Genomic DNA, 15837 nt, shown 5'->3' with positions numbered 1-15837 from the left:
AACTTTTTCTTGTATACTTTTTTCAAAAATGGTTTTTCCACTCTAAATTCAGTAGAAAAAACGGTTTTTCTGTGTTCAATTTGTTGAAAAATGGTTTTTCCAAGTATTCGAAAACCAAAAATGATCAAAAATTCTTTTTTCGAACTTAGTACACGTTCCAAAAAGGGTTTTTTGATATTCAATTTAGTAGAAAATGGATTTTCTTTTCAAAAAATCACTTTTGAATATTAATTTCGCGAGAAAATCAACTTTTTCTTGTACCCTTTTTTCAAAAATGGTTTTTCCACTCTAAATTCAGTAGAAAAACGGTTTTTCTGTGTTCAATTTATTGAAAAATGGTTTTTCCAAGTATTTGAATTACCAAAAATAATCAAAAATTCATTTTTCGAAGTTAGTACACGTTCCAAAAAGGGTTTTTTGATTTTCAATTTAGTAGAAAATGGATTTTCTTTTTGGAAAATCACTTTTGAATAATAATTTCGCGAGAAAATCAACTTTTTCTTGTATACTTTTTTCAAAAATGGTTTTTCCACGTTAAATTCGGTGCAAAAACGGTTTTTCTACGTACAATTTATTGAAAAATGGTTTTTCCAAGTATTTGAATTACCAAAAATAATCAAAAATTCATTTTTCGAAGTTAGTACACGTTCCAAAAAGGGTTTTTTGATATTCAATTTAGTAGAAAATGGATTTTCTTTTTGGAAAATCACTTTTGAATAATAATTTCGCGAGAAAATCAACTTTTTCTTGTATACTTTTTTCAAAAATGGTTTTTCCACGTTAAATTCGGTGCAAAAACGGTTTTTCTACGTACAATTTATTGAAAAATGGTTTTTCCAAGTATTTGAATTACCAAAAATAATCAAAAATTCATTTTTCGAAGTTAGTACACGTTCCAAAAAGGGTTTTTTGATATTCAATTTAGTAGAAAATGGATTTTCTTTTTGGAAAATCACTTTTGAATAATAATTTCGCGAGAAAATCAACTTTTTCTTGTACCCTTTTTTCAAAAATGGTTTTTCCACATTAAATTCGGTAGAAAAACGGTTTTTCCATGTTCAATTTTATTAAAAAATAATTTTTATTCGTTTCTTATCGCCCAAAATGGTCAATCCTCATTTAGTTTTATTAAAAAATTCATTTTCCAAGTCAAAATTATCTAAAAATTACATTTCCCATAGTAATTCTCTCCAACAATGAATTTTTCACATCCTATTCGGTATAAAATAATTTTAATCGAGTTAATTTCGTAAAAAATCGATTTTTAAGGTTATTTACGCTAAAAAATTTTCCATTTCATCGGAATTTCTTCCAAACAACCATTTTTTCAATTCCAAATAAAACATTCCGCATCTTGAAATCTAATCAGAGTTTTTTCATTTATATACCCACGTACAGGGCGTCCCAACATATAAATCCAAACGATCAAAAATATTTTCGCCATTCAAACGATAAAATGGACACTCCGTATATATAAATATTAATATTTATCGATATCAGCGACCGCACGTCGTTTCGTAGTCACATCTGCGGTGTTGTATAACGTACCCGGTTTCGTACACCCCCTTTTCGTAATAGTCCATCATCAATAATAACCATGATGATGTGCGTATGTAATTCGAGACGTCGGGAACCGAAAACGGCGGTCCATTATTTGAATGAATGAATGAATGGAGCCGCACCGGATTTACACGGCTTACAAAATAAAAGTTTCAGTTCTGTCGGAGACGCGTTCGTCGAAACACGCCGTGAACGAACTCCTGGTGAATACGATAAATAGTTACGCGAAGTGTGCGCGGCGTATTTTTAACTTTCGATTATTATTATTATTATTATTATTATGTATTCCGAGAATTTCTCGAGGGTGGTTTAACTGTATGGACGAATTAACTCGCTTGTTTTGTTTATTATTAACAAATAAAAATCGTGATGAACGTAGCTTAGGAAAAGGTAAAGTATTTTTTGAAATTCGAAAAAATACCGATGAAATATTCGAAAATAAACAAAATTTGTTATATTTCCGAAGAATTCCATCCTATTATTGACGTACCGCATTTATTTATTTTATTATTAGTGTTATTTTAGTAGAAAACGGATTTTCTTGTTGGAAAATCACTTTTGAATATTAATTTCGCGAGAAAATCAACTTTTTCTTATACCCTTCTTTCAAAAATGGTTTTTCCACGTTAAATTCGGTGCAAAAACGGTTTTTCTGTGTTCAATTTGTTGGAAAACGGTTTTTCCAAGTATTCGAAAACCAAAAATGATCAAAAATTCTTTTTTCGAACTTAATACACGTTCCAAAAAGGGTTTTTTGATTTTCAATTTAGTGGAAAATGGATTTTCTTTTCAAAAAATCACTTTTGAATATTAATTTCGCGAGAAAATCAACTTTTTCTTGAATACTTTTTTCAAAAATGGTTTTTCCACGTTAAATTCGGTGCAAAAACGGTTTTTCTGTGTTCAATTTGTTGGAAAACGGTTTTTCCAAGTATTCGAAAACCAAAAATGATCAAAAATTCTTTTTTCGAACTTAGTACACGTTCCAAAAAGGGTTTTTTGATTTTCAATTTAGTAGAAAATGGATTTTCTTTTCAAAAAATCACTTTTGAATATTTATTTCGCGAGAAAATCAACTTTTTCTTGTACCCTTTTTTCAAAAATGGTTTTTCCACGTTAAATTCGGTGCAAAAATGGTTTTTCTATGTACAATTTGTTGGAAAATGGTTTTTCCAAGTATTCGAAAACCAAAAATGATCAAAAATTCATTTTTCGAATTTAGTACATGTTCCAAAAAGGGTTTTGTGATTTTCAATTTAGTAGAAAATGGATTTTCTTTTCAAAAAATCACTTTTGAATATTAATTTCGCGAGAAAATCAACTTTTTCTTATACCCTTCTTTCAAAAATGGTTTTTCCACGTTAAATTCGGTGCAAAAATGGTTTTTCTATGTACAATTTGTTGGAAAATGGTTTTTCCAAGTATTCGAAAACCAAAAATGATCAAAAATTCATTTTTCGAATTTAGTACATGTTCCAAAAAGGGTTTTGTGATTTTCAATTTAGTAGAAAATGGATTTTCTTTTCAAAAAATCACTTTTGAATATTTATTTCGCGAGAAAATCAACTTTTTCTTGTACCCTTTTTTCAAAAATGGTTTTTCCACGTTAAATTCGGTGCAAAAATGGTTTTTCTATGTACAATTTGTTGGAAAATGGTTTTTCCAAGTATTCGAAAACCAAAAATGATCAAAAATTCTTTTTTCGAACTTAGTACACGTTCCAAAAAGGGTTTTTTGATTTTCAATTTAGTAGAAAATGGATTTTCTTTTCAAAAAATCACTTTTGAATATTTATTTCGCGAGAAAATCAACTTTTTCTTGTACCCTTTTTTCAAAAATGGTTTTTCCACGTTAAATTCGGTGCAAAAATGGTTTTTCTATGTACAATTTGTTGGAAAATGGTTTTTCCAAGTATTCGAAAACCAAAAATGATCAAAAATTCATTTTTCGAATTTAGTACATGTTCCAAAAAGGGTTTTGTGATTTTCAATTTAGTAGAAAATGGATTTTCTTTTCAAAAAATCACTTTTGAATATTTATTTCGCGAGAAAATCAACTTTTTCTTGTACCCTTTTTTCAAAAATGGTTTTTCCACGTTAAATTCGGTGCAAAAATGGTTTTTCTATGTACAATTTGTTGGAAAATGGTTTTTCCAAGTATTCGAAAACCAAAAATGATCAAAAATTCATTTTTCGAATTTAGTACATGTTCCAAAAAGGGTTTTTTGATTTTCAATTTAGTAGAAAATGGATTTTCTTTTCAAAAAATCACTTTTGAATATTAATTTCGCGAGAAAATCAACTTTTTCTTATACCCTTCTTTCAAAAATGGTTTTTCCACGTTAAATTCGGTGCAAAAATGGTTTTTCTATGTACAATTTGTTGGAAAATGGTTTTTCCAAGTATTCGAAAACCAAAAATGATCAAAAATTCTTTTTTCGAACTTAGTACACGTTCCAAAAAGGGTTTTTTGATTTTCAATTTAGTAGAAAATGGATTTTCTTTTCAAAAAATCACTTTTGAATATTAATTTCGCGAGAAAATCAACTTTTTCTTATACCCTTCTTTCAAAAATGGTTTTTCCACGTTAAATTCGGTGCAAAAACGGTTTTTCTGTGTTCAATTTGTTGGAAAATTGTTTTTCCAAGTATTCGAAAACCAAAAATGATCAAAAATTCTTTTTTCGAACTTAGTACACGTTCCAAAAAGGGTTTTTTGATTTTCAATTTAGTAGAAAATGGATTTTCTTTTCAAAAAATCACTTTTGAATATTAATTTCGCGAGAAAATCAACTTTTTCTTATACCCTTCTTTCAAAAATGGTTTTTCCACGTTAAATTCGGTGCAAAAATGGTTTTTCTATGTACAATTTGTTGGAAAATGGTTTTTCCAAGTATTCGAAAACCAAAAATGATCAAAAATTCATTTTTCGAATTTAGTACATGTTCCAAAAAGGGTTTTGTGATTTTCAATTTAGTAGAAAATGGATTTTCTTTTCAAAAAATCACTTTTGAATATTAATTTCGCGAGAAAATCAACTTTTTCTTATACCCTTCTTTCAAAAATGGTTTTTCCACGTTAAATTCGGTGCAAAAATGGTTTTTCTATGTACAATTTGTTGGAAAATGGTTTTTCCAAGTATTCGAAAACCAAAAATGATCAAAAATTCTTTTTTCGAACTTAGTACACGTTCCAAAAAGGGTTTTTTGATTTTCAATTTAGTAGAAAATGGATTTTCTTTTCAAAAAATCACTTTTGAATATTAATTTCGCGAGAAAATCAACTTTTTCTTATACCCTTCTTTCAAAAATGGTTTTTCCACGTTAAATTCGGTGCAAAAATGGTTTTTCTATGTACAATTTGTTGGAAAATGGTTTTTCCAAGTATTCGAAAACCAAAAATGATCAAAAATTCTTTTTTCGAACTTAGTACACGTTCCAAAAAGGGTTTTTTGATTTTCAATTTAGTAGAAAATGGATTTTCTTTTCAAAAAATCACTTTTGAATATTAATTTCGCGAGAAAATCAACTTTTTCTTATACCCTTCTTTCAAAAATGGTTTTTCCACGTTAAATTCGGTGCAAAAATGGTTTTTCTATGTACAATTTGTTGGAAAATGGTTTTTCCAAGTATTCGAAAACCAAAAATGATCAAAAATTCATTTTTCGAATTTAGTACATGTTCCAAAAAGGGTTTTGTGATTTTCAATTTAGTAGAAAATGGATTTTCTTTTCAAAAAATCACTTTTGAATATTAATTTCGCGAGAAAATCAACTTTTTCTTATACCCTTCTTTCAAAAATGGTTTTTCCACGTTAAATTCGGTGCAAAAATGGTTTTTCTATGTACAATTTGTTGGAAAATGGTTTTTCCAAGTATTCGAAAACCAAAAATGATCAAAAATTCTTTTTTCGAACTTAGTACACGTTCCAAAAAGGGTTTTTTGATTTTCAATTTAGTAGAAAATGGATTTTCTTTTCAAAAAATCACTTTTGAATATTAATTTCGCGAGAAAATCAACTTTTTCTTATACCCTTCTTTCAAAAATGGTTTTTCCACGTTAAATTCGGTGCAAAAATGGTTTTTCTATGTACAATTTGTTGGAAAATGGTTTTTCCAAGTATTCGAAAACCAAAAATGATCAAAAATTCTTTTTTCGAACTTAGTACACGTTCCAAAAAGGGTTTTTTGATTTTCAATTTAGTAGAAAATGGATTTTCTTTTCAAAAAATCACTTTTGAATATTAATTTCGCGAGAAAATCAACTTTTTCTTATACCCTTCTTTCAAAAATGGTTTTTCCACGTTAAATTCGGTGCAAAAATGGTTTTTCTATGTACAATTTGTTGGAAAATGGTTTTTCCAAGTATTCGAAAACCAAAAATGATCAAAAATTCATTTTTCGAATTTAGTACATGTTCCAAAAAGGGTTTTGTGATTTTCAATTTAGTAGAAAATGGATTTTCTTTTCAAAAAATCACTTTTGAATATTAATTTCGCGAGAAAATCAACTTTTTCTTATACCCTTCTTTCAAAAATGGTTTTTCCACGTTAAATTCGGTGCAAAAATGGTTTTTCTATGTACAATTTGTTGGAAAATGGTTTTTCCAAGTATTCGAAAACCAAAAATGATCAAAAATTCTTTTTTCGAACTTAGTACACGTTCCAAAAAGGGTTTTTTGATTTTCAATTTAGTAGAAAATGGATTTTCTTTTCAAAAAATCACTTTTGAATATTAATTTCGCGAGAAAATCAACTTTTTCTTATACCCTTCTTTCAAAAATGGTTTTTCCACGTTAAATTCGGTGCAAAAATGGTTTTTCTATGTACAATTTGTTGGAAAATGGTTTTTCCAAGTATTCGAAAACCAAAAATGATCAAAAATTCATTTTTCGAATTTAGTACATGTTCCAAAAAGGGTTTTGTGATTTTCAATTTAGTAGAAAATGGATTTTCTTTTCAAAAAATCACTTTTGAATATTAATTTCGCGAGAAAATCAACTTTTTCTTATACCCTTCTTTCAAAAATGGTTTTTCCACGTTAAATTCGGTGCAAAAATGGTTTTTCTATGTACAATTTGTTGGAAAATGGTTTTTCCAAGTATTCGAAAACCAAAAATGATCAAAAATTCTTTTTTCGAACTTAGTACACGTTCCAAAAAGGGTTTTTTGATTTTCAATTTAGTAGAAAATGGATTTTCTTTTCAAAAAATCACTTTTGAATATTAATTTCGCGAGAAAATCAACTTTTTCTTATACCCTTCTTTCAAAAATGGTTTTTCCACGTTAAATTCGGTGCAAAAACGGTTTTTCTGTGTTCAATTTGTTGGAAAATGGTTTTTCCAAGTATTCGAAAACCAAAAATGATCAAAAATTCTTTTTTCGAACTTAGTACACGTTCCAAAAAGGGTTTTTTGATTTTCAATTTAGTAGAAAATGGATTTTCTTTTCAAAAAATCACTTTTGAATATTAATTTCGCGAGAAAATCAACTTTTTCTTATACCCTTCTTTCAAAAATGGTTTTTCCACGTTAAATTCGGTGCAAAAACGGTTTTTCTGTGTTCAATTTGTTGGAAAATGGTTTTTCCAAGTATTCGAAAACCAAAAATGATCAAAAATTCTTTTTTCGAACTTAGTACACGTTCCAAAAAGGGTTTTTTGATTTTCAATTTAGTAGAAAATGGATTTTCTTTTCAAAAAATCACTTTTGAATATTAATTTCGCGAGAAAATCAACTTTTTCTTATACCCTTCTTTCAAAAATGGTTTTTCCACGTTAAATTCGGTGCAAAAACGGTTTTTCTGTGTTCAATTTGTTGGAAAATTGTTTTTCCAAGTATTCGAAAACCAAAAATGATCAAAAATTCATTTTTCGAACTTAATACACGTTCCAAAAAGGGTTTTTTGATTTTCAATTTAGTGGAAATTGGATTTTCTTTTTGGAAAATCAACTTTTTCTTGTACTCTTTTTTCAAAAATTTTTTAAAATTCGAAAATAAACAAAATTTATTATATTTCGAAAGAATTCCATCCCATTATTGACGTACCGCTTTTATTTTATTATTTATCGAAGCAAAAACTTTCGATAAAAACCTGCTTCTGCACATATAGTTTTTTAATAATCACATTTCGAGTTATTTTTATTCGAAAATGTCCGCAACGTCCTCAAAGTATCATAATTCATTTCAACTATATTCAAAATACGAGGGGCGATCAAAAAAATATTAATCGACAGAAGATACGTCGCGTTTTTTAATTGTGCAACAAAAATAATACTTTCCGGGATATACCGGAATAGATCCGAACATTTTCGTAACTTCAGATACAAAAAAAAGGGTAAAAATATTTACTGGGATCAATCTACAGGGGTTAACACAAGTAAAGTATTTACTCGGAATCTAACCACCGTATTAGTCTGTAATTTTGTATACACGTCGACTGGGAAGTTTTTTTTTGGATAAATACTGATTTACGTGACGTTTATATTGATTTAGAACTACACCCAGTGTTTACAGTTAATCCTTAAATACTATTCCTTTTAAAAAGTCTAGAAATCGGTTTTTATTTGTTGAACGTCCCTCGTAAAAACATTTTTTTTTATATTATTGATTAGTATTTATGACTATTTAGTCGTCACATTTGGATTAGCGTATTAATAACTATTTTTTTCATCGAATAGAACTGGTTTTGTTTTATGGAAATACCTTTTCCGTAAGATAATTTAATAAAATTTTTCTTTCATATTTACACCGACAGAAATAATAAATTATTTTATATAAACCATAAATGGGTAAAATATTTTTGAATAAAAAATTCATTTCACTTTCAAATACGTTCTTAATATGAAATATTTATAAATGTCGACGATATGCTATAAACTTTAACATTTCTGTTAATAAAATTGTTTTTTAATCATTTTTTCGAAGAAATAAGAAAATAACTTTTACTATGTTGCCAAATCGGTCTCATATTCAAGTTTCACAAGTTTCCATCACAAAACTAGCTCTGCAGAGGAAAGAAATGTCTCAATCAGGGCCAAATTTGAAATACATCTCGTCTGAGATGAAAAATTCAACAAACCCCCATTTCTCTTTCATATAACGTTCCATTCTCTTTTACTATGTTGCCAAATCGGTCTCTTATTCAAGTTTCACAATCTTCCATTACAAAACTAGCTCTGCAGAGGAAAGAAATGTCTCAATCAGGGCCAAATTTGAAATACATCTCGTCTGAGATGAAAAATTCAACAAACTCCCATTTCTCTTTCATATAACGTTCCATTCTCTTTTACTATGTTGCCAAATCGGTCTCATATTCAAGTTTCACAAGTTTCCATCACAAAACTAGCTCCGCAGAAGACAGAAATGCCTCTATCAGGGCCAAATTTGAAATACACCTCGTCTGAGATGAAAAATTCAACAAACCCCCATTTCTCTTTCATATAACGTTCCATTCTCTTTTACTATGTTGCCAAATCGGTCTCATATTCAAGTTTCACAAGTTTCCATCACAAAACTAGCTCCGCAGAAGACAGAAATGTCTCAATCAGGGCCAAATTTGAAATACATCTCGTCTGAGATGAAAAATTCAACAAACCCCCATTTCTCTTTCATATAACGTTCCATTCTCTTTTACTATGTTGCCAAATCGGTCTCTTATTCAAGTTTCACAAGTTTCCATCACAAAACTAGCTCCGCAGAAGACAGAAATGCCTCTATCAGGGCCAAATTTGAAATACACCTCGTCTGAGATGAAAAATTCAACAAACCCCCATTTCTCTTTCATATAACGTTCCATTCTCTTTTACTATGTTGCCAAATCGGTCTCATATTCAAGTTTCACAAGTTTCCATCACAAAACTAGCTCCGCAGAAGACAGAAATGCCTCTATCAGGGCCAAATTTGAAATACACCTCGTCTGAGATGAAAAATTCAACAAACCCCCATTTCTCTTTCATATAACGTTCCATTCTCTTTTACTATGTTGCCAAATCGGTCTCTTATTCAAGTTTCACAATCTTCCATTACAAAACTAGCTCTGCAGAGGAAAGAAATGTCTCAATCAGGGCCAAATTTGAAATACATCTCGTCTGAGATGAAAAATTCAACAAACTCCCATTTCTCTTTCATATAACGTTCCATTCTCTTTTACTATGTTGCCAAATCGGTCTCATATTCAAGTTTCACAAGTTTCCATCACAAAACTAGCTCCGCAGAAGACAGAAATGCCTCTATCAGGGCCAAATTTGAAATACACCTCGTCTGAGATGAAAAATTCAACAAACCCCCATTTCTCTTTCATATAACGTTCCATTCTCTTTTACTATGTTGCCAAATCGGTCTCTTATTCAAGTTTCACAAGTTTCCATCACAAAACTAGCTCCGCAGAAGACAGAAATGCCTCTATCAGGGCCAAATTTGAAATACACCTCGTCTGAGATGAAAAATTCAACAAACCCCCATTTCTCTTTCATATAACGTTCCATTCTCTTTTACTATGTTGCCAAATCGGTCTCATATTCAAGTTTCACAAGTTTCCATCACAAAACTAGCTCCGCAGAAGACAGAAATGTCTCAATCAGGGCCAAATTTGAAATACATCTCGTCTGAGATGAAAAATTCAACAAACCCCCATTTCTCTTTCATATAACGTTCCATTCTCTTTTACTATGTTGCCAAATCGGTCTCTTATTCAAGTTTCACAAGTTTCCATCACAAAACTAGCTCCGCAGAAGACAGAAATGCCTCTATCAGGGCCAAATTTGAAATACACCTCGTCTGAGATGAAAAATTCAACAAACCCCCATTTCTCTTTCATATAACGTTCCATTCTCTTTTACTATGTTGCCAAATCGGTCTCATATTCAAGTTTCACAAGTTTCCATCACAAAACTAGCTCCGCAGAAGACAGAAATGTCTCAATCAGGGCCAAATTTGAAATACATCTCGTCTGAGATGAAAAATTCAACAAACCCCCATTTCTCTTTCATATAACGTTCCATTCTCTTTTACTATGTTGCCAAATCGGTCTCTTATTCAAGTTTCACAAGTTTCCATCACAAAACTAGCTCCGCAGAAGACAGAAATGCCTCTATCAGGGCCAAATTTGAAATACACCTCGTCTGAGATGAAAAATTCAACAAACCCCCATTTCTCTTTCATATAACGTTCCATTCTCTTTTACTATGTTGCCAAATCGGTCTCATATTCAAGTTTCACAAGTTTCCATCACAAAACTAGCTCCGCAGAAGACAGAAATGCCTCTATCAGGGCCAAATTTGAAATACACCTCGTCTGAGATGAAAAATTCAACAAACCCCCATTTCTCTTTCATATAACGTTCCATTCTCTTTTACTATGTTGCCAAATCGGTCTCTTATTCAAGTTTCACAAGTTTCCATCACAAAACTAGCTCCGCAGAAGACAGAAATGCCTCTATCAGGGCCAAATTTGAAATACACCTCGTCTGAGATGAAAAATTCAACAAACCCCCATTTCTCTTTCATATAACGTTCCATTCTCTTTTACTATGTTGCCAAATCGGTCTCTTATTCAAGTTTCACAAGTTTCCATTACAAAACTAGCTCTGCAGAGGAAAGAAATGTCTCAATCAGGGCCAAATTTGAAATACATCTCGTCTGAGATGAAAAATTCAACAAACTCCCATTTCTCTTTCATATAACGTTCCATTCTCTTTTACTATGTTGCCAAATCGGTCTCATATTCAAGTTTCACAAGTTTCCATCACAAAACTAGCTCCGCAGAAGACAGAAATGCCTCTATCAGGGCCAAATTTGAAATACACCTCGTCTGAGATGAAAAATTCAACAAACCCCCATTTCTCTTTCATATAACGTTCCATTCTCTTTTACTATGTTGCCAAATCGGTCTCTTATTCAAGTTTCACAAGTTTCCATCACAAAACTAGCTCCGCAGAAGACAGAAATGCCTCTATCAGGGCCAAATTTGAAATACACCTCGTCTGAGATGAAAAATTCAACAAACCCCCATTTCTCTTTCATATAACGTTCCATTCTCTTTTACTATGTTGCCAAATCGGTCTCTTATTCAAGTTTCACAAGTTTCCATTACAAAACTAGCTCTGCAGAGGAAAGAAATGTCTCAATCAGGGCCAAATTTGAAATACATCTCGTCTGAGATGAAAAATTCAACAAACCCCCATTTCTCTTTCATATAACGTTCCATTCTCTTTTACTATGTTGCCAAATCGGTCTCTTATTCAAGTTTCACAAGTTTCCATTACAAAACTAGCTCTGCAGAGGAAAGAAATGTCTCAATCAGGGCCAAATTTGAAATACATCTCGTCTGTGATGAAAAATTCAACAAACTCCCATTTCTCTTTCATATAACGTTCCATTCTCTTTTACTATGTTGCCAAATCGGTCTCATATTCAAGTTTCACAAGTTTCCATCACAAAACTAGCTCCGCAGAAGACAGAAATGCCTCTATCAGGGCCAAATTTGAAATACACCTCGTCTGAGATGAAAAATTCAACAAACCCCCATTTCTCTTTCATATAACGTTCCATTCTCTTTTACTATGTTGCCAAATCGGTCTCTTATTCAAGTTTCACAAGTTTCCATCACAAAACTAGCTCCGCAGAAGACAGAAATGCCTCTATCAGGGCCAAATTTGAAATACACCTCGTCTGAGATGAAAAATTCAACAAACCCCCATTTCTCTTTCATATAACGTTCCATTCTCTTTTACTATGTTGCCAAATCGGTCTCTTATTCAAGTTTCACAAGTTTCCATTACAAAACTAGCTCTGCAGAGGAAAGAAATGTCTCAATCAGGGCCAAATTTGAAATACATCTCGTCTGAGATGAAAAATTCAACAAACCCCCATTTCTCTTTCATATAACGTTCCATTCTCTTTTACTATGTTGCCAAATCGGTCTCTTATTCAAGTTTCACAAGTTTCCATCACAAAACTAGCTCCGCAGAAGACAGAAATGCCTCTATCAGGGCCAAATTTGAAATACACCTCGTCTGAGATGAAAAATTCAACAAACCCCCATTTCTCTTTCATATAACGTTCCATTCTCTTTTACTATGTTGCCAAATCGGTCTCATATTCAAGTTTCACAAGTTTCCATCACAAAACTAGCTCCGCAGAAGACAGAAATGCCTCTATCAGGGCCAAATTTGAAATACACCTCGTCTGAGATGAAAAATTCAACAAACCCCCATTTCTCTTTCATATAACGTTCCATTCTCTTTTACTATGTTGCCAAATCGGTCTCTTATTCAAGTTTCACAAGTTTCCATTACAAAACTAGCTCTGCAGAGGAAAGAAATGTCTCAATCAGGGCCAAATTTGAAATACATCTCGTCTGAGATGAAAAATTCAACAAACTCCCATTTCTCTTTCATATAACGTTCCATTCTCTTTTACTATGTTGCCAAATCGGTCTCATATTCAAGTTTCACAAGTTTCCATCACAAAACTAGCTCCGCAGAAGACAGAAATGCCTCTATCAGGGCCAAATTTGAAATACACCTCGTCTGAGATGAAAAATTCAACAAACCCCCATTTCTCTTTCATATAACGTTCCATTCTCTTTTACTATGTTGCCAAATCGGTCTCTTATTCAAGTTTCACAAGTTTCCATCACAAAACTAGCTCCGCAGAAGACAGAAATGCCTCTATCAGGGCCAAATTTGAAATACACCTCGTCTGAGATGAAAAATTCAACAAACCCCCATTTCTCTTTCATATAACGTTCCATTCTCTTTTACTATGTTGCCAAATCGGTCTCTTATTCAAGTTTCACAAGTTTCCATCACAAAACTAGCTCCGCAGAAGACAGAAATGCCTCTATCAGGGCCAAATTTGAAATACACCTCGTCTGAGATGAAAAATTCAACAAACCCCCATTTCTCTTTCATATAACGTTCCATTCTCTTTTACTATGTTGCCAAATCGGTCTCATATTCAAGTTTCACAAGTTTCCATCACAAAACTAGCTCCGCAGAAGACAGAAATGCCTCTATCAGGGCCAAATTTGAAATACACCTCGTCTGAGATGAAAAATTCAACAAACCCCCATTTCTCTTTCATATAACGTTCCATTCTCTTTTACTATGTTGCCAAATCGGTCTCATATTCAAGTTTCACAAGTTTCCATCACAAAACTAGCTCCGCAGAAGACAGAAATGCCTCTATCAGGGCCAAATTTGAAATACACCTCGTCTGAGATGAAAAATTCAACAAACCCCCATTTCTCTTTCATATAACGTTCCATTCTCTTTTACTATGTTGCCAAATCGGTCTCATATTCAAGTTTCATAAGTTTCCATCACAAAACTAGCTCCGCAGAAGACAGAAATGCCTCTATCAGGGCCAAATTTGAAATACACCTCGTCTGAGATGAAAAATTCAACAAACCCCCATTTCTCTTTCATATAACGTTCCATTCTCTTTTACTATGTTGCCAAATCGGTCTCATATTCAAGTTTCACAAGTTTCCATCACAAAACTAGCTCCGCAGAAGACAGAAATGCCTCTATCAGGGCCAAATTTGAAATACACCTCGTCTGAGATGAAAAATTCAACAAACCCCCATTTCTCTTTCATATAACGTTCCATTCTCTTTTACTATGTTGCCAAATCGGTCTCATATTCAAGTTTCACAAGTTTCCATCACAAAACTAGCTCCGCAGAAGACAGAAATGCCTCTATCAGGGCCAAATTTGAAATACACCTCGTCTGAGATGAAAAATTCAACAAACCCCCATTTCTCTTTCATATAACGTTCCATTCTCTTTTACTATGTTGCCAAATCGGTCTCATATTCAAGTTTCACAAGTTTCCATCACAAAACTAGCTCTGCAGAGGAAAGAAATGCCTCTATCAGGGCCAAATTTGAAATACATCTCGTCTGAGATGAAAAATTCAACAAACCCCCATTTCTCTTTCATATAACGTTCTATTCTCTTTTACTATGTTGCCAAATCGGTCTCATATTCAAGTTTCACAAGTTTCCATCACAAAACTAGCTCTGCAGAGGAAAGAAATGCCTCTATCAGGGCCAAATTTGAAACACACTTCATCTGAGATGAAAAATTCAACAAACCCTCATTTCTCTTTCATATAACGTTCTATTCTCTTTTACTATGTTGCCAAATCGGTCTCATATTCAAGTTTCACAAGTTTCCATCACAAAACTAGCTCTGCAGAGGAAAGAAATGCCTCTATCAGGGCCAAATTTGAAACACACTTCATCTGAGATGAAAAATTCAACAAACCCCCATTTCTCTTTCATATAACGTTCTATTCTCTTTTACTATGTTGCCAAATCGGTCTCATATTCAAGTTTCACAAGTTTCCATCACAAAACTAGCTCTGCAGAGGAAAGAAATGCCTCTATCAGGGCCAAATTTGAAACACACTTCATCTGAGATGAAAAATTCAACAAACCCTCATTTCTCTTTCATATAACGTTCTATTCTCTTTTACTATGTTGCCAAATCGGTCTCATATTCAAGTTTCACAAGTTTCCATCACAAAACTAGCTCCGCAGAAGACAGAAATGCCTCTATCAGGGCCAAATTTGAAATACATCTCGTCGGAGATGAAAAATTCAACAAACCCCCATTTCTCTTTCATATAACGTTCTATTCTCTTTTACTATGTTGCCAAATCGGTCTCGTATTCAAGTTTCACAAGTTTCCATCACAAAACTAGCTCTGCAGAGGAAAAAAATGCCTCTATCAGGGCCAAATTTGAAATACATCTCGTCTGAGATGAAAAATTCAACAAACTCCCATTTCTCTTTCATATAACGTTCTATTCTCTTTTACTATGTTGCCAAATCGGTCTCTTATTCAAGTTTCACAAGTTTCCATCACAAAACTAGCTCCGCAGAAGACAGAAATGCCTCTATCAGGGCCAAATTTGAAATACACCTCGTCCGAGATGAAAAATTCAACAAACTCTCATTTCTCTTTGATATAACGTTCAATTTCCTTTTACTATGTTGCCAAATCGGTCTCATATTCAAGTTTCACAAGTTTCCATCACAAAACCAGCTCTGCAGAGGAAAGAAATGCCTCAATCAGGGCCAAATTTGAAATACACCTCGTCTGAGATGAAAAATTCAACAAACCCTCATTTCTCTTTCATATAACGTTCAATTTCCTTTTACTATGTTGCCAAATCGGTCTCATATTCAAGTTTCACAAGTTTCCATCACAAAACCAGCTCTGCAGAGGAAAGAAATGCCTCAATCAGGGCCAAATTTGAAATACACCTCGTC

The 15837-nt window shown here is 32.3% G+C and overlaps 1 protein-coding gene across 1 annotated transcript in view; it reads left to right on the top strand.

The window, feature by feature from the left end:
* The first annotated feature begins 1505 nt into the window (after positions 1–1505).
* The window catches only part of LOC130902670 (uncharacterized), a 34742-nt gene continuing 20410 nt past the window's right edge, over positions 1506–15837 (top strand). Inside the window, exon 1 of the mRNA XM_057814923.1 lies at positions 1506–1950. The gene's annotated coding sequence lies outside the window, so the exon portion shown is untranslated. The remainder of the gene's footprint in view (positions 1951–15837) is intronic.

Source organism: Diorhabda carinulata, chromosome X (genome assembly GCF_026250575.1).
Source record: "Diorhabda carinulata isolate Delta chromosome X, icDioCari1.1, whole genome shotgun sequence".
NCBI lineage: Eukaryota > Metazoa > Arthropoda > Insecta > Coleoptera > Chrysomelidae > Diorhabda > Diorhabda carinulata.
The sequence above is the reverse complement of the archived record's forward strand: the minus strand, read 5'-3'. Positions and strand labels throughout refer to the sequence as shown.